The following is an 11,859-nucleotide window of genomic DNA, read 5'->3' as shown; positions in this document are numbered from 1 at the left end:
CATGGGAGAAAAATATTTTGACTGAATAAAGAAAAAATGTATTTATTTATTGGTACCAGAGACTGAACTCAAGGAGTATTAACCACTGAGCCACATCCCCAGCCCTTTTTATTTTTTATTTTGTGACAGTCTTGCTAAATTGCTTAGGGCCTTGCTAAATCACTGAGGTTATCTTCCAACCTACAATCCTCCTGCTTCAGCCTTCCAAGTTGCTGAGAATAGAGGTTTGTGCCACCTTGCCCACCTATAAAGATGAGCAGAATAAAACATTAGCAACATTGAAAAGATTGCAGAACAACTCAGATAAATAATTTCCATTTATAAAATCATATTTAGGAGATTGAAAATACAATCTTCAAAACTAGAAATTTATTATCATTCTAAAGACAAAACTGAAAAATACTTGGTACTCAAAATAAATAAAGATTTCCTATAAATTCATAGATAAATGACAGGAGAAAAACTCTATCGAAATCAGAGATTCTTCACATAAGAGGATATTATTTTCCTAAACATAACAAAGTATCATATTATCTTAATCATGTTAGTGTACACTAAGCCACAGAGTTATTACTATAGCTTAAATAGAATGACTAAGATCCTGACATAATAGCCATTATAACATGATAGAAATGTATTTTGACCAAACACAAAAAATATAATTTTGTAGGATGAGCAGAAACCACATTAGTTGTAAGAGACTAAAATGAAGTTCTCTTTATAAAATTATATTTAAGTGATTGAAAGCCTGAATTGATACTCATGATATATTAGAGCAAAGGAGAATCAAAGGAGTGAAAACTACATAATTCTTTTTTTATAAAGCCTAAAACAGCAGAATTAATTTACTGAAGTAGAAATCAGTAGTTATTCCCTTTGGGAGGATGCTATACTAGCACAGAGAAGGTGCAATGGTAATCTGGGGCGACAGTAACAATTCTTGATCTAGAGGAAAATAATTAGTGTCTATGCTCTTAAAATTCATAATTGGCATACTTATAATTTACATACTTTGTTGTGTATATAAAATATAATTTAACACACAGGTTTTAGTTAATAACAAATATTTCTTTCAGGTTTATACTCTCCAGTGGTATTCCTGGACCATATGGTGGTTCTATTTTTAATTTTTTGAGGAAGCTCCATAGTGTTTTCCAAAGGTTTATACTAATTTACATTCTTACTAATGGGTCTCAGCAGCATTCATCTTTTGTCTTTTTGATCATAGGCATTCTAACTGACATGAGGTAATATCTAACTGGTTATCTAACTGGTTTTGATTGGCATTTCCCTGATGATATTGAACATCTTTCCATATGCCTGATAGCTATTTGTGTGTTTTCCTTTGAGAAATCTCTAGGTCTTTTGCCCATTTTTAATCGGATCATTATATTTTTCTGTGGAGTTCTTTGTCTTTACTTGGTCTAGATATTAATTCCTTACATTCTCCCATGTTTTTCTCAATGTTTACATTCTTCCTTACATTCTTCAATGTTTTTCTCCCATTCAAAAGATTGTCTCTTCACTAAGTGATTGTTTTGTTGTTGTGATGACATGTTTTAGTTTGAATAATCCTATTTGTAGTGTTTTACTTCAGTTGCCTATATTTTGAGGTTCTTCAAAAAAATCGTTGCCCAGTCCAGGAGAACTGTTTCTTATGTCTTCTTCCAGTACATTTAAGTCTTTAGCCCATTTTAATGGTATATAATAAGACAAAGGGGTCTTGTTTTATCTCTTTCTATGTTGATATCCAGTTTCCTCAGAACCATTTATTATAGAGACACATAGGCTAAAATAAAACTAAAGACCAAAATCCCTGTCCTTTCAACAATGAGTGTTCTTAGCACCTCTTTTGAAAATTAGTTTGGATGTAGATGCATGAATTTATATTTGTGCTTTCTATTTTATTCTGTTGGTCCATGTGTGTTTTTTTTATGCCAATATCAGAATATGTTGGTTACTATACACTTGTAGTGTAATGTAGCGTAATGCTGCTAGCTATACAGTTTTTGCTCAGGATTACTTTGGCTATTCAGGGTCTTTTATGGTTTTATAGCCTTTTTAGGAATATTTTTTTCTAGTTCTGTGATGAACGTTATTGGTATTTTGACAGGAATTACATGAATATGTAGATTGCTTTGGGTAACATTGACAGTTTGACAATATTGATTCTTCTAATCCATAAAAAAAGACTGTCATTGCATTTTTTAAATGTCTTCTTCAATCTCTTTCATCAATGTTTTATAGTTTTCATTATAGACATCTTCCACCTCTTTGGTTAAATTTATTCCTAGGTATGTATTTTTTGTTGCTGTTATAAATGGGATTTCTTTCCTGATTTATTTTTCAGATAGCTTACTATTGGTTAATAGAAACACTACTGATATTTATATGTTCATACAGAGTTCCTGAAACTTTGCTGAATTGTTTATTTGTTCTAATAGTTTTTTGGTGGAGTTTTTGGGGTCTTCTATCTGTAAGATCAAATCATCTGCAAACAGTGACAATTTGACTTCCTCCATTCCCATTTGTGTGCCCTTACTTCTCTCTGTTGTCTGAACAGTCTGGCTAGGACCTCCAGCACTATATTGAAAAAAAAGTGGTGAGGGTAGGCATCTCTACTTTGTTCCAGATCCTGTATGATCGTGGCTTTGGGTTCAGTATACATGATCTTAATCATGTTGAGATACATTTATTTTATCCCAATTTTTTTTCCAGTTTCAAATTAAGAAGCAAGAGACAATTTTATCAAATGATATCTCTGTGTCTATTGAGATGATCATAAGGTTTTATTCTTCATCTTTTGTTGGGATGATCACATTTATTGATTTTAGTATATTGAACCATCCTTGTTTCCCTGGGATGAATCCCTTTGATAATGCCTTCTGAGCCTCTGGGAATACAGGAGTGTGCCACTGCACCCCACTTGAATAATCTTTTTGATGGGTTATTGGATTTAGTTTGACAGTTCCTTTTCTTTTCTTTTTTGAGGATTTTTGTATCTATCTTCATCAGGGATATTGATCTTTATTTTTATGTTTGTGTGTATATGTTATTGTTGTCTGGTTTGGGTATCAGGGTATGTTAAAATTTTTGTAATAACACCACAATTCTTGGATATTCTATTCCATTTTTGTTGGAGGGGGGAGGGTCCTTTTGTTCTTTGCTTTTTAATTTCAGAAGTTTCTATTGACATATTCTGAAATTCAGAGACTCTTTTCCCAGCTATGTCTAGTCCATCTTCAAAAGCACTCTTCATTTCATTTACATGTTTTGGAACTGTAGAATTTCCTTTTTATTTGTTCTTAAAATTTTCATTTGCCTGCTTACATTGGCCTCTCTGTTTTTGCCTGTTGTTTACTTTTTCAGTTGGAACCCCTTGCATACCAATCATAATTGTTTTCAATTCCCAGTCTTAATTTCAATATCCCTACCACATCTGAGTTACTTCTGATGCCTGTGCTGCCTCTTCAACTGTGAAAATTTTATTTTTGTTTATTTTTTCTTTTAGTGTACCTTGAATTTTGTTGTTGTTGTTGATGTTGTTAAAAGTGTGGCATTGCACACTGGTTAAAAGAACACCAGTAAATAGGCCTTTAGAGTTGTTGTTGGTAAGATGTAGGGGGAGGAGAATCATTCTATAATCCTGTGATTCCATCTGTTTCCCAGTTTGTCACAAGAGCTTCTTTTCCCATCCCTTCCTGTGGGACCAGAGTGCTGCAAGGATCTGAACCACCAGTTCCTCTTTCCTCAGGTTCATTAGGATCTAAGAATATACCAAGAGGTTAGACTCTGCTTAAGAGTCTCTGTTAAAAGAAGTCCTTGTTTAGAATAGAATTCTCTGCTATATTTCTGTATGTTACTTTTCCCTTCTCCTGCTAGAAGCAAAAGGGGATATTTTTCCATCTTTATTCTAAAGACTCAGTACAGCTCCTGGAGATAAAACTCACAGAGGTATTTCAGCCCCACTAGGACCAGCTCCTCTGTGACTTGGACCTCTCTGTTTGGTCTGCACTGAGCCTCAAGAGAGTTGAGGCTTCCCTATCTGGTCTCAGTTCCCATTCTGCTCATGGTTTCTGCTCCAGTGAATTCTTCCTGTGTCACCAACATTGAGGGGGAGAATTTTTTTTTCCTATCACCTTTCTTCTCTGAAGAATCTAAGAAGGGTGGTTGATTTTTCAGCTTGTTCAACTTTTTACTTGGTAAGCTGAAGCATCAGCTTTTAAGTGGCTTATATGTCAGATCAGAAACAGAAAGCCTGGATGTTTATAATAAAATTGGGAGTCAGGTGTTCCTAGGAGAATCATCAATAATAAAGAAGCTGCCCTCTCTTTCCTTCCATTGTTCCATGTTAATTTCAATTTTTGTTTAAAAAAAAATAGGAATTTTTTTGTTTTTTTGCTGTTTTAAACTTAATTGGCTGTCAAATGTTGGTAATCATTCCAGGAAGTTTAATACAATGGATTGATGGGTGGAAGAAATCTAAGTAGTACCATAGCTTTCTCAGTTGGGGCATTAAGTAGAGAAAATGTATGGGTACTGTTTGACCTTGCAGAGCCAGGGATAGAGTATATGCCTCAGGTGAAAGCTAAAAAAGACTTTCTATGATTTCCTAGTAGTTGCTGGAGCTAGCAGCAATAATAGGTACTCAGATATGTTATCAAACATGATAGTGCTTTGGCTCAATTTGCAACTTTTAATATAAAAAGTGATGGCAGCTATCAAACTCTAGGAGTGTGTTCACAAATAAGTTGCATATAGTTTACCCTGAAAAGTATCTTTATTCAATAAGAGTTTAGAATCTCTGACTCCTCTTACAAGCTTTCCTATTTTATTAGGTTTCCACTTTTAACCATTAGCACATATTTGGTAATGGATTTAGTATATTGAGAAAAGAATTTCTTGTCATTGGGAAAAAATTAGTCTATTAAAATTTTATTGTGATATGGAACCACAGGAGAAAAAGCTAACTTCAATAGTCTAATGAATCTTTATGATGTAGAATGATCAAAATGACTTACCTCTTTAATGATATAGGCAAAAATTTATGAAAGAAATGTGTTCATTTAAAGAAGGTTTGAAGTTCCATACAGAAGTTTTAAGTTTTATTAATATTTTACTATATCTAGATTAGATTATAATGCTTATTTTTGCTATTTACTTTGTTTATTCAGTACATATGACAATTTAATTTCACTTGTTTTCCTCCATTAAAATACTCCCAAAAGTACACTTCAAAAATCAGCTGATAGAGAAGTGTGTCACAACCTGCTCACTCCAGCATTTCTCTAAATAGAAAGTGAAGTTTGTGTACTCTGTGTTTTCCTCCCAAGTCAGTAATTTATCTCTTCAAGGGCAAGGGCACATTTACTGAAGTGCTGACTTAACTTAAATATTAATATTGACTTACTCCAAAAAAGGAAGTATGCCCCAGTTTAAAAAGAATGAGGAATATTTCAAACCTTAATAGAATGTTCAAATTCTTGAAATAAGTTTTAAAATGAAAAACTTAAGATTTTATATCAAAGTTTGTATCATAGTTTGAAGTCCTAGGATGTTAAGTTAAATTGAACTTTAATATGAATCAAAGATGTGCATCTATATATTTGTATAGCACTCCATTGAACTTAAATTTGAGAGTACTTTTTATCATACTGTAAGTATTGTATCCTATACATTCTGTGTAATGACTTATTCTCTAATATATTATAATTACTGTTTATATAAACTATTACTTCTTTTATAGTTCTAAGTAATTAATTATACATTATATTCATAGACATAGTAATGACATTATTGGTTTTGAATAGAATTGTAATTATATCAGAATGATTAGTAGAATCTATCCTATTTTTCCCTGGTACTGTTTTAAATCCTGGGGTGATCTAACGCTAAGCTACATGGCAATCCCTTTTAATTTTTATTTTGAGTAAATTGTTAAGACTGGCCTTGAACTTGCTATCTTCCTGCCTCAATCTTCTGAATTTCTAGTATTACAGGCATGTGCCACTGAATTCAGTCTAGAATACTTTAAATTAATTCAGGGGATAAACAAAATTGCAAAAAGCTAGGGTCATACTAAAATGAACATCAATATTCTATGACCAGTGTATTAACTATCACATTACAAAATAACAAGATGGTAAGAACAAAAAAAAAAATTTTATTAGTGTCTAAAAGAGTACTTGAACACATTTTTTACTATTAATTTTGTTGAACTGGTAGTCCTGTTTTTATTCCCTAAAGATCACAATATAAAATATAGACAGAAACAAAATTAAAACAAAGTTTACATAAATATTTCCGTAAAGGCAAGAACATTTTTTACCCAAGTAAATATATTCCCTGCTACCAAAATTTGTTATTGGATATCTTTTAAAATGTAGTTTAATGATCAAATTGGGGTCACTAGCATATTTATAACCACAAACATTTATCAGTGCACAATGTATATATGTACCAAAATTTCAAGTAATGTGAGTCATTATCTTATGTCAATTAGAAATTTAAAGAGAACTTCAAGCAAATTGTGTGTTTTATACTAAGGTATGTCTCTAAATCAGAGTGCACAGAAACTTTCTAAGATTAGGTCATATTAACAGAGGAGCACCAAATAATGATAATTTAGGAGTCATTAGGTACTTATTTCTGAAGAAAATTGGGGACACATCTAAAATTTCTTTATTAATAATATTTGTCTATTTTCAATGTCATTCTCTAATGTGATTAGAAATTCAGTGGAAATATATTTAGCTGCAAGTTCTTCAAATTTCTTCATAAGAAAGGATACTTTTGAACAGGAATACATCAGTATATTCTGTACTTTCATAATTAATTTCAAGAAACAGCAGCTCTTTTGAATATTGTGTGCTCAAATAATACTAAGTGATAAGAAATGACCATGCTGTTTTGCTAATTGCTCATGAACCATGCACATAACAGTTAACCCTTCTGAACAGACCTTCTATTATGATGTCACAAAAAGATTCTGAACTTAGTGCTGAATCCACCTAGTATTTGACTTATGGTGAATCTAAATCTGCACAATTAGATGACTAAATCCATCTTTTAGTAATACCAGATATCACCCACCTGCAAGAACCTCTACATAATTCTTTTTTGTTTTTTGCTCCAAAACAAACTACACATTAAAACATACAATTGAAGCCTAATCTTTTTTTAAATAATATTTATTTTTTAGTGGACACAATATCTTTATTTTACATTTATCTGGTGCTGAGGATCAAACCCAGTGCCTCATGCATGCTAGGCGAGCACTCTACCACTGAGCCACAATCCCAGCCCCAAAGCCTAATCTTATTTAGCATGTTATCTAATATGAAGACAAATAAAATTTCTAATTTTTCTCAGTTATTAAAAGACAATGAAGATACAGAGAAAATAAACACTATTGATTAAATAACATTTGTTTGTTTGTTTTACTGTAAATGAAGAGTTTTTGCTGTTGTTTTCATTAGTAGTTTTTTTTATACATAATGGCTGATATTTGTAATTTTTAGTAAAGAATAGGATATACTTTTTGTTTCTTCAACTCTTGAATGGTTAAAACTTTACAGAATACACATAAATCATATATGGATTTATATTATTATAAAGTTGAAAATCATTTGCTTACTAGGAACTTCATTCTAATCTATAGAACACCACATGTTCACATAAATCAGAGTAAAGAAAGAACTAATTGAAATTATGCAGTTTCTTATTTTGATATTCACAAAGCATAAGATTAGGTTATTTTAGGAATTTCTTTTCCTTATGCATTCTCATTTGCTCATATTAATGAATAATTAACAAAGGGGCTGGCACATGTGGTATCTGTAAACTAATTGGCTTAGAATACAACTATTATTATGTCTTCTCAGGTTTTGTTGTCAACTCATTTTGCTCAACTTGACCTATAAATCCCGAGATGTTTAGATTAAGTTTTAGATATTCTTTATGTCTGACTTATTTGCCAACATCAGCCTATTACTCCTTCATTATCTCCTCTGCTCCCATGGTTTTTCTTACCGTCCATCTGACAATTAATCACAAATATGTATATGTGGTACAACAGTGACATGCATTCAGTTTTATAATTAAAAAAATTCTCAATACATATTTGATTACTTCCTCTACCTTGCCCTCATATATATAATGAGCCCATTAATTCTACTTTCCAAATCTCTTTCATGTATCCCTTTTCCTTGAACTCTACTGCTACAATTCCAATCAAAACTACTCTCCATCTTTTCTTTGAAATGCGGCAATAGATCATACTGCTAAAAAACGCGTGGCATGGAGGCCGGGTAGGCCGGAATTTCGTTAGCTGTGGGAAAAGATGGCGGAAAATTTAAAAGGCTGCAGTGTGTGTTGCAAGTCTTCTTGGAATCAGTTGCGGGATCTGTGCCGCCTGGCCAAGCTGTCCTGCCCTGCCCTTGGCATCTCTAAGAGGAACCTCTATGATTTTGAAGTCGAGTACCTGTGTGATTACAAGAAGATCCGAGAAAAGGAATATTACCTGGTAAAGTGGCGTGGATACCCTGACTCAGAGAGCACCTGGGAGCCAAGACAGAATCTCAAGTGTGTGCGCATTCTCAAGCAGTTCCACAAGGACTTAGAAAAGGAGCTGCTCTGCCGGCATCACAGGTTGAAGCCACCCCGGCATCTGGACCCAAGTTTGGCCAACTACCTCGTGCAGAAGGCCAAGCAGAGGCGGGCACTTCAGCGCCGGGAGCAGGAGCTCAATGCCAAGCGCAGCCACCTAGGACGCATTACTGTGGAGAATGAAGTGGACCTGGATGACCCCCCACGGGCCTTCGTGTACATCAATGAGTACCGTGTTGGTGAGGGTATCAACCTCAACCAGGTGGCCGTAGGCTGCGAGTGTCAGGACTATCTATGGGCACCAGCTGGAGGCTGCTGCCCTGGGGCATCCCTGCACAAGTCTTCCTACAATGACCAAGGCCAGGTGCAGCTGCGAGCCGTGCTGCCCATCTATGAGTGCAACTCCCGCTGCTGCTGCGGCTATGACCGCCCCAACCGCGAAGTACAGAAGGGCATCCGCTAAGATCTCTGCATCTTCCGCACAGGTGATGGGCGTGGCTGGGGTGTACGCACTCTAGAGAAGATTCGCAAGAACAGCTTCATCATGGAGTATGTGGGAGAGATCATTACCTCAGAGGAGGCAGAGCGGCGGGGCCAGATCTATGACCGTCAGGGTGCCACCTACCTCTTAGACCTGGACTACATGGAGGATGTGTATACTTTGGATGCCGCCTATTATGGCAACATCTCCCACTTTGTTAACCATAGTTGTGACCCCAACCTACAGGTGTACAACGTCTTCATGGACAACCTTGATGAGCGGCTGCCCCGCATTGCTTTCTTTTGCCACAAGAACCATCCGGGCAGGCGAGGAGCTCACCTTTGATTACAACATGCAAGTGGACCCCGTGGACATGGAGAGTACCCGTATGGACTCCAACTTTGGCCTGGCTGGGCTCCCTGACTCCCTCAAGAAGTGGGTCCGTATTGTGGGACTGAATCCTGCCGCAAATACCTCTTCTAGCCCTGAGAAGTTTGAGGCCAGACTGACTGCGGGGGTCTGAGGCGACCTCCCCCTCCCCCACTCCTTCCCTCCTATGGGGGAATGACTGCCAGGGCCTGGCCTGCCTCCACCTGCTCCCACTTGTCCCCTCTACCCCCCTCCCCCGCGCCTGTTCCACTTGCTCCAGCTGCTCCAGGGTCAGGGCTGCAGTGAGGACCAACTCCAGGAGTCCCCTTTCTCTGTCCCAGCTCCATCTGTTGGTTGCACTTACAAACCCCTGTCCACCTTCAGAAGTACCTTTTTCCCATCAGGATTTTCTGCAGTTGGGATTTATGACCTATGAAGGAGTTCCAAGGGGTGAGCCCAACCCCAGCACAGAAAGATGCTTGTTTCTGCCTGGAGCCTGAGGGGTCTGCTGCAGCTCTCCTCCCTATTGCCTCGGGGTGTGGGGAAGCAACACCCCGGGGAGGCAGACATCAGAGCCCAGAGTTTCCAGAATGACTTGAAGCTGGTTCTCCAACCACAGAACCTTTATACTAGTGAAAGAAAAAGGGGTTTCTAGGCAGGGTGCTAAGGCTGGTTTTTGCCCATTGTGCTTATGATACTTATGGTGTTGGCCTTAAGAGTCATAGGATATCTGCCAGGGCTTTACATCTGAGAAGTGGATGCCCATGGGCCACTGACCAGTGAGAGGAAGGTGATCTATACTTTGCTAGCCCTGGAGGTGGCCAGGACTGAGTTCTACCTTTAGGCAACACAGAGAAGATGTCCCAGGCTTTCAGGAACACTGAGTGTTAGGACTCCTGTTGGAACAATTATTTCTGTAAAGTATGCAATAATTCATATCTTCTTTTCTCAACCAGAAAATAAGATAATAACCAGTCATTCCTGTTCGCCACTGTGTCTCCAAATCTAGCAGATTTCCCTACCTATGTAACTGTTCAATAAATGTTTTGGAGATGAATAAAATGACAGGTGAAGGAAAAAACAAGCATCTGATTTCTATACTGCAATCTCAGAGAACTAGTTAATAGTGACAGTTTGAGAAGCATAGATCATGGACTTGGGGTGAGTGTGTCATATCTAGTTGATACTTAAGAGTAAAGTGTTAAGTGAAAAATGTAGTAGGTTCAAAGCTACAGACAGGACAGTGAAATATTGAGGGAAAACTACAATAGAATATAGGTAAGGAGTCACAGAACAGGTAAAAATCAAAATTGATTTAGTAGCGATGTTAGCTAAAAAAAAAAAAAAAAAAAACCCAAACAAAAACAGCACAATAAGGACCTAGGAAATTCATATGAATGGAATTGAAGAGCCATGTGCTTTTGATCTATTGGCCATGAGACACTCAGGACAGGCAAGTGATATAGAGTGATAGATGTACTTGCATGGGGAAACAAATGCTAATACCATTCAAGTTCATGGTCTACAATTCAGACATAACTGCTCAGGTTATTTTTCTTCAAATTTTAAACAGCTTGTTTTAGCCTGCTTTTTACTGCTTGGTCCAAAAACCTGACAAGAATAATTTTAGAGGAGGAAGAGTTTATTTGGGTTCATGATTTCATTGGTCTCAGTCCATAGATGGCTGACTTCATAGCTCTGGATTCACGATGAGGCAGAACTTCCATGCAGAAGGGCCCAGAGGAGGAAAGTAGCTTAGGACATGATAATCAGGAAGCAGTTAGTGCTCCTTCACTAGGGTCATGATATATACCCCGAAAACACACCTTCTCCAGTCACACTCTACTTGCCTACAGTTACCACCCAGTTAACCTATTCAAGTGGATTAATTCACTGATTGGGTTAGGAATCTCATAACCCAATCACATCACCCCTAAACTTTCCTTACATTGTCTCACACATGAGGTTTGGGAGAACACCTCATATCTAAACCAGAACATGAATGATTTCAGTTATTATAGTTTTTCACTGTTATGATTTGGATATGATTTGACTGTGTCCCCCAAGTGTTCATGGGTTGAGATATAAGCCAATTGTGAGATATTCAAAGGGTGGTAATTCACCTCAACTGTGGTATTTAGAGATTTGTCCTTAGGAGGAGATTAGGGTTGGATAAGATGATTAAATACTGGTAGCTTTATGAGATGAAGATAAACCAGAAGAGATACACACACACCTACACAAACCACATGCACACCTTGGCTCCCTGTCTCCCAAAATGTGATGCCCTGCCCCACCTTGGAACTCTGTCATCAAGAAAGTCCTCACTAGATGAATGCCTTCACCTTGAACCTCTGAGCCAAAATAAGCCTTTTCTCTTTAAAAACATATCCAGTCTATTG

The 11,859-nt window shown here is 36.7% G+C and overlaps 1 pseudogene; it reads left to right on the top strand.

The window, feature by feature from the left end:
- The first annotated feature begins 8,341 nt into the window (after positions 1-8,341).
- On the top strand, positions 8,342-9,571 carry LOC144255473 (histone-lysine N-methyltransferase SUV39H1 pseudogene; annotated as a pseudogene).
- The last annotated feature ends 2,288 nt before the right edge of the window (positions 9,572-11,859 follow it).

Source organism: Urocitellus parryii, chromosome 6 (assembly GCF_045843805.1).
Source record: "Urocitellus parryii isolate mUroPar1 chromosome 6, mUroPar1.hap1, whole genome shotgun sequence".
NCBI lineage: Eukaryota > Metazoa > Chordata > Mammalia > Rodentia > Sciuridae > Urocitellus > Urocitellus parryii.
The sequence above is the reverse complement of the archived record's forward strand: the minus strand, read 5'-3'. Positions and strand labels throughout refer to the sequence as shown.